A 16,302-nucleotide genomic window follows, 5' to 3' on the forward strand; every position below is an offset into this window, starting at 1 on the left:
AGCATTAGGTTGCCCGGCCCTGTGTCTCTCTCTCTCTCTCTCTCTCTCTCTCTCTCTCTCTCTCTCTCTCTCTCTCTCTCTCTATTATATGATATGCCGCGACGAACGAAACCTGGTGTTGTGCAATTTTTCGTCGCTGTACGACGTGTACCGAGACCGAGAGACCGGACGGACGGACGGACGGACGGCCGTCGCTTGCGCGCGATCGAGATCGAAATTGAGATCGGGATCGAGGTCGGATGGCGGCATAGTTCCCGGCACTCGGGCGTACGTCCGCGCTTCCCACGTGCCACGCTGTCATGCGCGTTAAACTCGGCAAAATTTCCAAGCGTTTTTCAGAACGAACGAGCACACAAATCGCTCGTGCGCACATCCTGCTATCGAAAGATTCGTCCAAGCTGAAAATGAGATTACATAATTTACAAATGATTCTTTTCAATCATACTTAATTCAATGTAGTTCTTGATATTTTCTTCATCTGGAAATTCAGCGATCTCTCTCTCTCTCTCTCTTAGAGAAAAGTATCGGACGTCAAAACGATTGTTGACGATCACGATATCATTCATGACCTCCTCCATGTATTTGGAAATAAATTTGATTATGCAGGATAATTGATGATAATTATATGCTTATTTGTATATACAGTCTTATAGACAGGATCTCTCTCTCTCTCTCTCTCTCTCTCTCTCTTTCTCTCTCTCTTTCTCTCTCTCTTCCAATATCTTCATTCATTCGGAGAATGCAAACGAGCATTTTAAGCGGGGTTTCACGTCACGTGTGTAGATACGCCGTTTAAAGCCGTGTTGGTGGATGCGTGCGGCGCGGCGGTGCGGTGAACGAGGGCCGATATGACCGTGTTAGCGATTGGTCACGGGTGTGGGTGCGCCATATGTGCGACCGTTTCAAGCAGGCTACCTGTCTTTAGGGTCGTAACGCCGGATCGGCTTTTGACGAGCGATAATGATTTCGAGAATCGAGCACCCTCGTTATGCGAACAGAGACGCATCGGGATTCATAATGCGCGTTCGAAGACGAATATACGTGTCTAAAGCAGACGGAGCGTACGAATGACATATTTTTCTCTTGCCCTCTTCATCAATATGAATAATTTCTACAAATATTTCTACAAATATATTATAGAAATTTACATTTTTGTTACACAGAACAAATATTTACTTATATATATATATGTGTGTGTGTGTGTGTGTGTGTGTGTGTGTGTGTGTGTGTGTGTGTGTGTGTGTGTGTGTGTGTGTGTGTGTGTGTGTGTGTGTGTGTGTGTGTGTGTGTAACTTGATAGCTATAAAATGAAAATACCATTGAAATTTAGGATTAAGCGATTGCTACAAGAAATATGATTGCAAAAAATGTGGATATCAATTTGGCGGTTCAATTATTTTCGGACTTGTATCTGACAAAGTATCTAAAATTTTATACACTTCAGTAAAAAAACTTATTTCTTTCTATATATATACACATGGAAGATTAAGGAAGCTCGTTTTTCGTAATCATCGCAAAACCGTCGCAAAACCGTCGATAATTCCGGAAAGTCGAATCTCTCGTTGGATCCGGCCGATCACGGCCGGTCGCCGCCGCCCGCGGGGTGAAAAATACTTGCGCGGCCAAGCATGCCGCGATACTCCGATCGCTCGGCCGACCGAAGGAGGCATCGATCTCGCCATTGATCGATCGGTCGGTTGGTGCCACGGATAAGATACTGTCGTCGTTCTGGTCCTGTCCTACTCATCGTCGGCCGTCCGACGGACCACACGCGTCCTTTTTCGCCTTTCTCTCGTATCTTTCGCAATAGATCCGGTCGACCCGCGTGTTCTATCCCTCGCGTCGCGATACCGCTTTCGCGTATAACATCACTCGCGGTCCGTACACTTTCCAGTTTCTCTCTTTTCTCTCCTTCTTCCTCTTACCTTAACGTCGAAGATCTAAGAAGGTGGCGAAATATATATTCGAGATCGATCAAAGTTACTCGCCTACTCCTCTCGAACGGAAAGATAAACTCGCTAACGGGGAGCTCTAACGTTATTAATTTTGATTTTTAATTTTTTTTCTCATCATGTCGTTGTTTTCTGCGTTGGACAGACACCGAGACGAGAGAAGGAACACGTGCGTCTTGTTTCTCATCGTATCGCGATCGTGTTTGCGGAATCGATTCTCGGAATAAAAGTCGTTCGCGACGCGTAAGATGAAAATTTCGGTCGCCGCCGTGAGCACCGCCTTCGAGGAACGAGGACAAGAGACAACTTGTGACTTCTTCAGAGCGGAGGGAGGGATGAAGAGAAAGGAGGGGAGATTCCCCTCTGCCAGCAGCGAGAGGGCCACCCACGTCGTGGGCGCAAAGGCGATATTTAGCGGAAGGCAAATCTCTCTGGACCACCCACATCGGCTCCTCGTCGCCGGAGCCTGGGCTACCTTATTTCAGGGTGCGCACCGTGTCGTTGTGTGGGTCCCGCAGCACGAAATCGAGAACGGGCCTTTCTAGCGCGTGTATATATATATATATATATATATATATATTTATATATATAAAAATATATATTTTTTTATCGATGAAATTTTTATTCATTCGAGTGCAAAATACATGGTTTTATTACCACAAAGTTTTTTCAGCATTTTAAATGTCTCATATATATTTTTCTACTTTTTTCTAAGTTTGTAACAGAAGTTGAGTATCCTATTTCAATTTTAATGTCTGCAACGTAATGTCTCGAGAGTGAGGAATGCGAGAAACACGTAAAAATACACCACGACCGATCCTTTGCACAATTTTAAAGAAATGTTTTAGTATATCATACATGCGACGCACAATATTACCTGTGCGAACAGGTAATGTTGCCGATCCTAGAACTTTCTTGTCCGATTATGCATACCTCGATATATCGAATCGAATAAACAAATTGCTAAATCTTTTATTTCGTACTTGACAAACTTGATATTTACATTTCGTTAAATAATGAAGTAGATTCAACGAAATAAAATGCTTATTCATTCATTTTAATTAAATGATTTCCGTTAAATTAATTTTATTGACTAAATGACCTTACAAAGCCAAAGAAACAATAAACACAATAATAAAAGGTAACATATAACAAATATATCAAATTTATATTAACAAATAATAACATAATAAGAAAGTAATGATATATATATGCAATAACTTAACATAAACAGTAACTAACAATTTTGTTTGTTTGCATTATCATATCTGTAATCTTCGAGAAGGGAGATCAAGTGTAATACATACATGCAGAAACATGGAAAGTATTTATTTTTTGTGATCCGGTGTAAGGATTGCCATCACAAATTCACGATGTAACGCATTCTGTACGTTCTCGGCGATTTTGGTGGGCTCGGGCATCATAATCCCGGAAGATCCGACCATGTAAACGCTATCATAAAGGCACTGAGAAATTTTACAAGGCCATTCCGCTTACACTACTGCGACTTGTCTCGAGCGATTTTCAGATCGCTCCGCGATAGCCAAGACGTCGTTCGATACTCGTTCGCGATAAACACGTGCGAGCATAAAACTCGCTCGAACGACGAGGACCTAACTGCCACAAAACGTCCGATAGAATTAGATAACAAAACTGATACGATCGAATTCTATTTTTGACCCATAAATATCTTGCTTTTTATTCGGCACGTTTGAAACTCTCCATCGTTTTTTTACCGTGGATGTGTACGACTCATCATCGATAAAAAATAATTTATTCTTCAATCTAAATCTTTTAGATAAAATTTTCAAGTGCGACGCACGAGTGCTACTTCTGTTTTATATATACATGAACATACATGTGTGTGTAATATTTTTATAGAAACATATAACAATATAGAAATAATATAGGAAAATAAAACGGATCTATTAATATTTATACATATATCATTTGTTAAATGAATAAACGAATAAAGAAATATTTTACAAAATTACTTTACAAGTTTTACAAGCTTTACAAGTTTTAGATACGTCAAATATGTAATGTAATATGTAATATTCAATAATTTTGATAATAAAAGAGCAACGTTCTTTTATTTTGCTTTTTCTCAATCTTATTTATGATACAACAGATCTTATAACAGCAGGAGTTTTCAATAATGAAAAAGATTGTATTTGTTTTGTTAATATCGCGACATTTTTTATATCGCCATTTAATCGCGTCAATTTTGTGGATTCTTTCGGAAAACAAAAAGAAAGAGAGAGAAAGATATAGAGTATCTCTTTTGGATATGGTATGCTGATACACAGGATCCATGGGATTCTACCCACGTCTACGCACCCGTACGCAATACTACGTTTCCCAGACTATGGCGGACGATGTAACAGTATTCGCTCTTCTTTCTCCTTACTCTCCTTTTTCTCACTCTTCTTTCTATGAAGGAAAGAAAGGCAAGGACCCGTGCGGCCCAAAGGCTCAGACCGAAAGAGAGAGAAAGAGAGAGAGAGAGAGAGAGAGAGAGAGAGAGAGAGAAAGAAAAGAGAAGAAAGAGAACGGGAAGAATGAGCGAGAGTGGTATATATTGCTATACCGCTAGATGAAAGAAGAGAGACAGACACAGAGAGAAAGAGAGAAAGCGAGAAGGGGATTGGGGAGTGAGTGAGAGAAAGAGAGAGAGAGAGAGAGAGAGAGAGGGGGAAGGAGAGAGGGAGAGAGAAGTCGACTACTTCCTTACGCAAGACGACTGCGTTCAACGGTGCGTGCACACCAGAGATGCTATCGGCCACCAAGACGGCACTCCGGACTTCTCTGGACCACCCACCGACAAAATAATAAACACGGAATGCGACATACGCGTCCGTCCGTCCGTCCGTCCGTCCGTCTGTCAGTCCATCGCGCCCAGACACACATTCACCGGTTCGTCCGCTCGCTTTCTATTTCGCAGATACCATTCGAATTGAAACTTACTGGCGATCCGCGCCGTCCCACAAGTCACACAAGTCAGTCTTTCAATTATTGCGATTATATAGACGAGCAAATCCCCCTCGGAATCAGCCAAGAAATGATTGATCAACGCCCTCAACTTGACACGTCCTGTCGTTGTACTTTATTTAAAAGAGAAAAGAGGAAAGAGAAACGAGCTTGTTTCTATGAATTGAATAATAATTGCAATATTTTATTATATTTTTTTATATTTACAATAGATATAAGTTCTTTCAAGCGTTTAAAACATTTTTGATTTCTAATTATGTTAAAATTAATTTAACAGAAAGGGAAGCAACGAGAGAATTCCTAAACGGCGCGCTCTACGTACACAGTTATGGTTTCTACTAAAAAAAAAAAAATCTTTGGAGTAATTGTGTATTTTAATCAATTTAAGCTCTTATTGAGTATGTAATGCCAGATTATACTGGAATTTGCGGAATGCGAAGGGACATAAGGGTCGTTAATGTGGTGTGTTTAATCAACGTTTCGAAATAACTAAACGACGGAACTTCGAGCTTTTATCCATAAAATTTATCTTAAGGACCAACGCGATTTGCGCTGATAAACGTCGCATAGTTATGGGACGTTCATGTTTGGATACGCGATTTCGCACTGCCATGGTAAATCGGTGTGCAAACGAGTTGGCAGTGATGTGCGGAAAGCGAGGATAATTTACGCGAGGTGATATAAAGTCGATGATACAATACGCTCGATTACTGACGTGAATGCGTATGATTATTTATGGAAAACGTGTAAATTGTTTTTGGGACGGCCGGAATGGCGCTCGATATTTATTCCCTTCTGTGAATTGTTACATGTAACATATTCTTTGTAATTTACGCATTAGTGGAATAAAGAGAAAGCGAGAGCTCTCCTTAAAATACTTAAGGAAAGAAAATTAATGAGAGAAAGTAATTTGAAATGCAGAATGACCGGCATCTCTGCATTTTTATCTCCTATTCCCGTCTGTCATAAATGACAAACGCTGTTTCCATTAATATTCGCGGGGTCCAAAAGGATAGATCGATGAATCGGCAGGATCAGATATTCCGACAAGATCGATCACCAGATACCTTGTCCAATCCGCTGAGTCAACGAAGATAATGGCGATTACCGTAGAAGATGGGGAATATATGACGGTTCAGTACCGGAAGTCACGAGCTATCGGTCTTTCGAACACTGATAAACGTTCATAGATAATCGATCGAGAGTTCCGGTAGCCAATGTAGAGATGCAGATAGCGCAGCACGATTTAATTTACCGGTAGCGAACAGAATTGATAGTTTAATCGGACATAATAACGGAATATTCAGATAATTTGATTTTCGGAAAAATTGAATTCGTTCCTTTGTTTCCTCGATATACGAATTTGGACATTACATTATATATATTTTCGCGACTTAATTTTCATTCCAAGTAATCGGGGTCTTTTCTAACTTTCACGACAAGCGAGTGATTAATTAAGTGATTTCTAAGGGATGAGGTGATTAAGGGGTAGGTTTGTGAAAAATCGAGCTTCCATCACGATTCGCGCGATACCGGGTACCTTTCGCGCAGATTTGCCTAATTTGGTCGTTTCTACGCGGTTCCGTTGCGCCCACATGATCGGCAGGAATCGTAAAAATCGTGAAGTTCTCCCAATTTCGGTCGATATTTCGACCCGCGCGACGATCGTCGCGATAAGCGCGAGTGATAAATTCACTTTTTAAATATTCGGCGTTGGTGTTTTAATAGGGCCATTTTTCTAAGCTGACATCTCGATATCGTGCCAGAGACTTCTTTTCGCGCGTGTATCGACGATTGTTCGCGGAATAACTCCGTATTTATGAGTAACATTTTTGAGATGACGATAAACATTACTTTCTTGAACATTTACGCTTTTATAAGACATAATGAGCATCTTAATAATAATATTTATAATATAATAATAACTTGTTTACTATTTAATTTACATTTACATTTAATTTGTGTACTTATATTTTCTAATAAAAAAAATTCTTTAAATATTGTTTAAAAATCAATTTTTTTTAAATAACAAATTACTAGAAGGAATAAAAAATTTTACATTAACAAAATTTGTACTCCTTCGTAATTTGCAACTCCTGCTTAAAAGTAGGAACAAGGTTTTTGTATCTCGCTTATTCGCAGGGAATGGCGGATTCTTGAAGTATTACAAAATAATCTTATCCTCTCTCTAAGCTCGCTTATCCTACTATCGTTGTAATTGCATTCTCCGGCACAGAGAGAACCGGAGGAATCGGCATAGGATCCGTTTTCCAGGCGGATTGTACCATCGGTGGGCGTGGCGACGCGGTCCGTCGAAAACGTTCCAATTATTAATTTACCTCGCTCACAATGTTCAGCGCGTATGCAAGGAACGAGTGCAACATGTTATTTCGCGTATAATGACGCTGCTGTGCACGCAAACGCGCGTAACCACCCCGGGGACGACATTAAGCGGGACCGCCGCCGCCACCCCCCCCCGGAGGCGTTTGGCGTCGAGGAGGCTCTCTTAACGTCTCCTGCAGTACCGGACACGACTGACGAAAAAAGAAGCAGAGGAAAGAGGAGAAAACGGATCGCTCACTTTTCCCCGCGAGACCGCACCACGGGGAAAAAAGCAAAAGATCGAGGAAATGATCCTGATTACGTGCGGCGGGATCGATCATCGTCCCACGGGAAATAACGAGTGTTTCTCTTTAACGCGACGACGACTCTCCAAATGTGAAAATCGCCGTCGTAATTGGATCCGGTATTATCGATAAACGTACGTAATAATGGGCCCCGAGGCCGAGCGAAAGGTCGAGAACGGAAGGCTCGTAATCAGGGGTTGAAAAGTGAAGCTAAAAGAACGACATTTTTAATGGCGGTCGTAAAGAAACGAAGATCGGCGAATTAAGAGGTAAAAGTTTCAGTCGGCCCAATCTTTTCGGGAAACGTTGCATTAGATGCGCTGTACATGGTGTCCCAGAGCTAGCTAGTATCTCGTAATAAAAAAAGTTGAAAAAGGAAAAAGAGGTAAGTGAAAAAAGTTTAGTTGCGCACGCGGCAAGCAAAAGAACGCAAGTTGTCTTAACTTTCGAATAATTTAAAGTCGACTGTGCTATTAAAAGAAGAAAAAAAGCAGAATAATTCAAAAATTCTAGGAGTTTGCGACGACTTCCATCGCCGCGTTTATCGCGGGACACCCCGTATATTTCGCTAGTGCCGCACGCGCATACGCGCGCGCGCGCGTGCAAATCGTGCGTGCGTACTTCCGCGGTGGACTAGCTGGGTGGTCCACGATCACGGAATATGAGGCTTAGATGAGGGACTCGTCCCGTACACGCGGGCGGTTACGTACGCGTATACGCACACACGGACGCCAGTCCCGCGTCCGTCCGTGAACGTGCTTATTGATTTCTAATGACGCGCGTGTAAACGTTGATTTGCGCGCGGGCTGCATGTCGAGTCGGCGATACCGTCTCGCCCAACCGGATTTTGCAAATCTTCATCTCGATATATCCTTTCGCGAGGACAGGAAGCGACACGTCCGTGCCGCTCGACTCACCCGAGGGGAATTTTTTCAAATATAAAAATCCTCGAGATTTTTTATCCACCTTTTTTTTTTTTATTAATTGCCCTGTTTTGCAATCCCTCCATTGGTCTTGCGAATGATGAAAGAAAACAGCGATACTTAAAGGAAAGACCTCTTCGAGTAGGCCCCAGTAAATATTTCAGAAAAACATTTGCAAAACGCGAGAAGGAAGACGCATTTAATAAAGCCTCTTTCCCGCTGACTCTTCGCTGCGCTTACTTCATGAACAGTTGTTGTAGAAATCGCGCATTTTAATGAGATGATTGAGAGATAATGGTACTTGATAAATCTGAATGAATAAACGGAAAGAAATGAAATGAAAAGAGGAGACGCGGGGGAATAAACGGCGCGCGCAAAGCGCGCGCTCGATGGTGTTCTAGTGAGAGAGAAAAAAAAAAAGACAATGCGTCCTAGTGTCCTCGAGCGAGCTCCGTTAGACGCGAGTAGGGTCGTCCGCTGTGTTAAAAGGTTAAAGGAGAACAGCGGTTGAAGTAAAGTGCGAAGTGTGGAGACGGGCCCCTTATAATAGCGCGTCTCATTAGGTGGTCCCTCGGTTTCGCCGTGGGTGGCCAGTCACTAACACTGTTTTGATATTAAGCATAGGACCGCGTAACGCGTACACGCACCGTCGTGATGTACGTATGTGGACAAGGGCTTAATCGCCGCGGATTGGCCAACGGTCCGCCTATATATATATAGAATCCTTGAAAATTTTTGTACGTCTTATCCGGATAATATCCAAATATAGAATATCTACCGTTAAATCGTCGTTTCGATGTAAAGAAAACGTTTGCGAGAAGCGAGACTTGAAAATTACGTACATGGGAAACGAAATGTCTCGTGAAGAAAATATTTGGCATCTTTTCAAATATCCGTTAATGTACTTAAGAGTACGAGGAGATCGGTACTTGTGCTTGAGAAACTGTACATTATATATATTTTGATTAAAATGTTATTGGAAATGGAAATTAGTTTGTTTTTATGCAAAGAAATAGTATTTTTCTTTATTATTTTGAATTTGAAGAAACTGAAAAATTGTGTGTGCTTTCATCATTAGTTTGGAAATCTTGTCAAATATGCCATGAGAATGGGGGTCCTTGTTTGTTCTCTGTCATAATGATTCTTCTTTATGATATAATATAAAGTCTTCTCGATGAAAAATGATACTCAAACTCTTAATTGGCATGATATATCAATTAAGATATATATACCCTGCGCGTGTATGCATTCAGGTTTGATAAAAATGTATATTGTAATTAATAATTTATTATCCCAGAGATATGTAAAGATTTCTGGATTGAAACATTTAATTTGAGATCTAGCACGCTGACACAATTGAAAAAATAATATGAATTGAATTGAATTACGTATTGCTGTTAATAATAATAACAATTTCGATATCGTGCAATTATTGTATTTTTCTCACAGAAAATAAAAGAGAAACATATGTAAAAAGAGATATGAAACAAAAAGTGATAAAAGTGATAAATTATTTACAAAAAAAAAATGTATCAAATTTTGATTGAAAAAAGGAAAGAAAGGAGTTGTGCATCCAACGTTCATCTTTTCGCATATTTGCGCTTACGTTATAAACTACAAAACAGGACTGGACAGAGATATATCATGCGCACGATGGGTGGCATTAAACTGAATGGAGAGTCTCGCGCGTTTGACACGCTAATTTCCCAAAGCTTTCCTCGTTGTGCGATGGAGACGTCCGTGTATCCATCATCGAGCGTTCAAGAATCATCGCGGGGAGTCGCAATCCTATAGCATTGGACACAATGGGATGAAAAATAGCGCACTGGATCAGGTTAAAGGTTGTCTTGCGTCAGGGACGGACGGATTGTGATGTTTACCAAGAAAACCACCCGATGCGAGCCTTGAAAGGCATTTGATGCTGCAATAATCCCAAATATATATCTGAAAAATGTATATCTCCTTCCCTTCCTCTCACGGATTCATAAGTCACAAAATATAAAAAGACATTTTTATATTGTGATATGTGATACAAAACTAAATTTATGTGTACGTGTACATCTTTTTAAATCTTTTTAAATCTTTTGCAAAGAAATAATTTAAGATTTAATATAAATAATGCAATGGATTAGGTTCATTTGTGATTGTCGTTTATAGAATAGTATTGTTAAATAATAAAATACGATTCTATTCTTGCAAGTCACAATTTAAATGACGAAAAGAGATCTTTTTTTATATTGTGATAATCTGTATTGTCGAATGTGAGTTCGCTGTGCACTGTGACGCCGTTGTGATCACGAAGTAAAAGCTAATTTATCTCAGCGCGCCGACATGCGTGACGAAGGAGGAAATTGTGCGATTTTCTGTTCGACGACTTTTCGCTTTTGACATCATAATCCGACGCATGCCCCGAACACGAAATTTCGTGGTCGGTCCGCCCCTGCCTTACGTACGTCGCCTCCGCTCCGCTCGGCGAAGCGAAGGATTCCGCCAAGTCGGATCCACCAGGCGGACAGAGGCGTCGGCCCGACCTGGGTGGTCCCCGTCCTACGCAAACAGAGCGTACGTAGAGACCGAGCGTGTACGTCCCACCTCCCATCTGGTCAGGTATAATTCCCCCGGCGCGACCGGGAAATTTACTGACTTTCCGGATTTCAGGAGGGGGATGCTCGGACGATACAATGGCAGCTCGCTCATCGACAATCCGTTCTAGTAAATTCGTGGACCACCATTTAGACCGTTTGCGGCTTACTTCGGGCCTTTATGGCCCGTTTAACAGCCCCCGAAATCGGAATGAACCGTAACTACGACTATACTATAGGGTGCCCGTGAAGTCTCAATCTATTTCCCGTAGAAACGTCTCCATCGCGGGAAAACGTCGCACGCTCGTCTTTATGGATTCGAATCGATCCGCCTTGTAATCGTTACGATCTAGTGAAGATCACAATTGTCAACAGAAGCTTTTTATAATTCATCATAGTGCTCATATTGTGTTCTATCTATTATTAGAGTTTGTATGTCTTGTTGAAAATTATATTTATTGTAATAAGGAAATATGTACACGACTCATATTTTAGAGCGTTTAGAGTCAATAAAAATTAAATTGAAATTAGGTAAAAGTTAAATTAAAATTTATTTTACGTTTCGAAGTTGAAATTTATACGCAATGACAGAGCAGATCGGTAAAATAAACGTCTTACGTCCTCTTGTCTGCTGCATGAATTTCTTACTACAAATACAATAAAATATTCTAGAAAAAAATAGATGTATACACACTAATCTCTCCTTTCCTGTTCTAAAAAAAAAAAATTATTTTCCGAAGGTCTGACTGTGACGCGCGCCATGCTTTAAAGTCGAACGCGGCGCCGCTACAAATCCTTCGGGCCGGATTTACGATTTTAATTCGGGATAGTCACCGAGATGAGTCCGAGCGGATCCGTACCATGTATCCTGACCATATTGCTTTTCATTATGGCCCGCGGTGTGCCTCCGGACCACCGACGTCGTTGCAATTAGTAAGTCGGATATCTTCCTCTCCAATTCTTTCTCTCTTTCTCTGTCCCTTTCTCATTCTATCTCCCTCTGTCGTTTTACCTTTTTTCTCTTCTTTTTCGTCTGTTTTCACCAAATAGAGAGGTAGTTTTCGGACATAATACTAAACATTAAACTGAACAGTCTTAATAGACACTCCAGAGAAATAAAGGTCATTTTATATTCTTTTTTTCAGATATTGGTCTATTAAGTTTCAATTCCGCGACTGACTTTTGTGATTTTGATGCTATTAATTATCTATCCTCTTTGACCGTTGCATCAGAGAATGATTGCAATTACAACAGATGGTATCGGCGAGAAGATATGTTAGAAAAATGCAGAATGCTGTTTGAATTTTTAACAATGTTTAAATATTCAAATATTTAATAAATTATTATTGTGGTTAACAAACTATTATTTTTTTATTTTTTATGAGATTTTTTTATATTGACCTGTGTTGAACCTCTTTACTGAAATTAAATTAGAATGTAAGGAGTTATTAAAGTTATCGATTGGATTAAATAGCTTTAATGAAGGGTATTAAAACCATTTTGTTTTTTTTACTTACTCTGATTGCGCGCATTATATTTATACGATCACATCGATATACGTCCTGAGAAACACGTCTTCTAAAATTAAATTAAAACAATCAAGTATACAATATATAAAAAACGTATAAATAATTAAATTATCATGTCAATTATCGGCATATATCTCAAATATTACCAAGTTAATTCGAGAGAGAGAGAGAGAGAAAGAGAGAGAGAGAGAGAGAGAGAGAGAGAGAGAGAGAGAGAGAGAGTCAGAGTCGATTTGAATAACTGAACATGTCAATGTCGTTCGTGTGCACAGAGGTTCGTGTCCACTGCCGTGCGCCTTCGATTTTTTTCCTTTCCTGACGTCTCCGGAACGCGCGAGAAACGCGAGGTTGTCCTCGTTTTTTTTCTTCTCTTTACGTCTTTTGGCACAGCGTCGCGCCTGGGATTATGCGACGCGGCGCGCATCCGTGTATCCGCGGCAAACAGAAGCGGTTCCACAGGCGATCGCTGGTACTTTTTCACACGCGCGTCACACGCGCGTCACGCGCGCGCGCGCGCGCGCGCGCTGTGACTCAATCGCGCTATCTCGCTCCGGCATTCATTAAACCGATACACCGGGCGTCGGCGAAGATCAAAGCTCGTCTCCTACGGAGGACCGCTTAATACCGGGTGGCGAGTTAAGAGTGTCGTAAAAATTATTAACGGTTCCTCAGCGCGCGCGTTCCCTTATCGCGGATCGACGGTAACCGCGGGGTGCATCCGTCAAAGAAGACAATACGCAAAGATCTCTCTGCTCCATTTTCCTCCATTCTCCCCTCTTCGTGCTGGGCATATGGAGCATTTTGTCTTTTTTCTTATCGAGGGAGATTTTTTTCTTATCTTATCTTTTTTATTGCGAGAAATTCAAAAGCGGCCACGCTCGCTATGAAATCTCTCCGAAACACATCGATGCTGATAAACGCGATATTAATTTAAGGAAATATTTTTATTTACGTTAAAAAATAAACTTATAATAATAACACTTACGAGATGTTTACGGAATACACAACATAATTGTAGAAATAATTTTTTTTTCTTTAATTTATTATTCTATATTTATTTGATATTTTATTTTTAATTGGAAAACTTTCTGGTTATATTGCGCAAATAGTATATAGACAAAATGTGTATTCTTGTACAAATAATTTTTTTGAAAGTTTTTTATTATGTTAAATAAAATAAACTAAAGTAACGGTATATGATATAATATAAAAAAGCTTGTCAGAGTTTTATATATTATTTTATATTTTATTTTATGATATATATCAAGTTTCCCTTCGCCTAATTTGTATGCATAATCACAGCACAGGAGAACGGTTGCGCGACGCCTAATGAAGTCGCATCGTTATTCAGATATTATGACGACAGTTTAATACGTTAATCGTGGCGTTCATTCGCGGCGCGCGGCTTAATGAGCAGTGTTGAAAATGACTAATCCTTACTCCCACGTATTTATATGTTGAAGAAATATTATAAATATGGATCTACGCTCCTGTTAAAAGATAATTTACTTTACACAGTCTCAAATAATTCAAAAATAGCTTCAGTAAGTAATGGAAAAAAATGAAAAATCAGATAAAAGCACGAATCTGGATCAAGAATGACTTTTTTTTACACATTATAAAAACGAATTATATTTCTCGTCTTTTGTAAATAAATTTTTTTTCAATGCTATTATTCATTTATTAAAGCGTATGCGATTAAATATATAATTCAAATTTTCTTTAAATAATTCTTTAAATAATTTTCTTTAAATATGCGAAACTAAATAAAGAAACATTTTTTTTTATTGATATAGAATTATTCAGTTTGTTTGCAAGTATAGATTAAAAAATAAAATTATTATAAATGTTTATTGTACATAAAGATCGGACTGAGAATCGACTACATTCAGCGATAAATGTGGGTCATGAATATTAATTCAAGTTCTCAGCGGTGTTACGGTATTGGCTCCTCGATGATTCTTTCTTCGCAAATGAGCATGTAGGTAAACAAATAAATGCGTGGCACGCGCATAACAGAGCAGAACAACGTGGAAGCCAAGACGTGGAGAGATGGAGGAGAGAAGATTGGCACAGCGGTGCCTAGGATAGTGAATAGCATTTTACGGAGATCGAACATCATGATTATCTGTTCAAAAAAAATAATTCAAATAGAATTTATTGAGCAAGAGATTATTCAGCGGTTGACAGTTTTTTTATTTCCAAATTTGTATTTCAGTAAGGAACTTCACAATAGATAATAATTTATTTTAGCAAAGCTTTCCGACTTTGAAAGGGAAAAAGACTATTATTTCATATTTTTCGCTTCATATATCATCTTATATTGCGAAAGAAGAAAACTTTGAAAAAGAAACACGCTATTGCTTTGGCTGTTAATCATTCTCGAGTATTTTTGTTTCAAGTCGCTTAGAAAATACTCTCGGTATTCTCGTACATATAATCGTTATAACTGTCACGTCGGGACGGACGTCAAACTGTCAAAAATGTTATTTTAACCATATGTAAAATCACTTTTGCCTGTGGTCATCTTGAATAAATAAAAAGCTCCGACATTACATCACGTTAAAATTAGCAACTACGTGAAAATGAAAAAGATTTCACGCTTATTTTTTAACTTATTTTACAAAAGTTTTATTTTTCCATTTTGAAACGTGCAGTACTATTTTAAAGAATACGCTTTCATAAAAAGTACTGATTTATCGTGTAAAAGACTTTCCAAACAAGAGAGAAAATTCTGCCGCAATAATGACCTTGAAAATATTTTTCGTCCCGCTGGGACCCGTGAATTGCAGTTAACAAGGGAACATTATTTGAGTTATTTTTTTACCTTTGAAAAAAAAAATCAGGTTTCATTTATCTAGGCACCACTGTGCGCCATAGCACAGCTGTGTGTGTGTGTGTGTGTGTGTGTGTGTGTGTGTGTGTGTGTGTGTGTGTGTGTGTGTGTGTGTGTGTCGTTATGTGTACGTATCTCGGTGTGGGTAATGTTTTTGCTCCGGGGAAAATGGAAACGCGTGTGTGGTCTAGAATCGACTCCCCTCGCTAGTCCCCAGGTATCCTAGCAACGTGAAACGCCAAGGCGCCTCCGCCAATCGTCTACAAGTCCCCGGCGCTTCGGTCTCTCTCGGCTCCGCTCGGCTTGACGTCACTTCTGCGCGCAGTAGCGCATCGATCGAAGGTGGGTCCATTGTGCGCGAGATCAACCGTCCAATCCCCGATCGATCGATCGATCGATCGAAAGTAATCGTAATTAATATGCATGTATACAATATGTATTAATATTGTAGTTAATATGCGTAATTAATTAACAGGTTACAATAATTAATGTTTTAATTTATGACTGTTGGCTGCTCGATATGGAAGCCAATACAGTTTTCTGTATATTTTATGAAACTTTTGCTTTCGATCTTACTTAAACATCTTGATTTTATTTCTTTTCTTTATGGTTATAAAACTATATATATATATATATATATATATATATATATTAATATTTTTTAAATATTATTTAAATATTATTTCAGTTTTATATAATTGATAATATTTGATGCGTCAAAACAGATACACAAAATAAATACAAGTGTCGGGTAAATAAAACTGATTTCACATATAAATTAGCGCATAATTATTTTATTAAATAATCTTTGTATCAATTCCAAAGTTAAATTCAAAAATAACGCGAGCGTAACAGTGAAAAC

This window comes from Pogonomyrmex barbatus, unplaced genomic scaffold, assembly GCF_055798465.1.
Source record: "Pogonomyrmex barbatus isolate J1 unplaced genomic scaffold, ASM5579846v1 scaffold8, whole genome shotgun sequence".
In the NCBI taxonomy this organism is placed as follows: Eukaryota; Metazoa; Arthropoda; class Insecta; order Hymenoptera; family Formicidae; genus Pogonomyrmex; species Pogonomyrmex barbatus.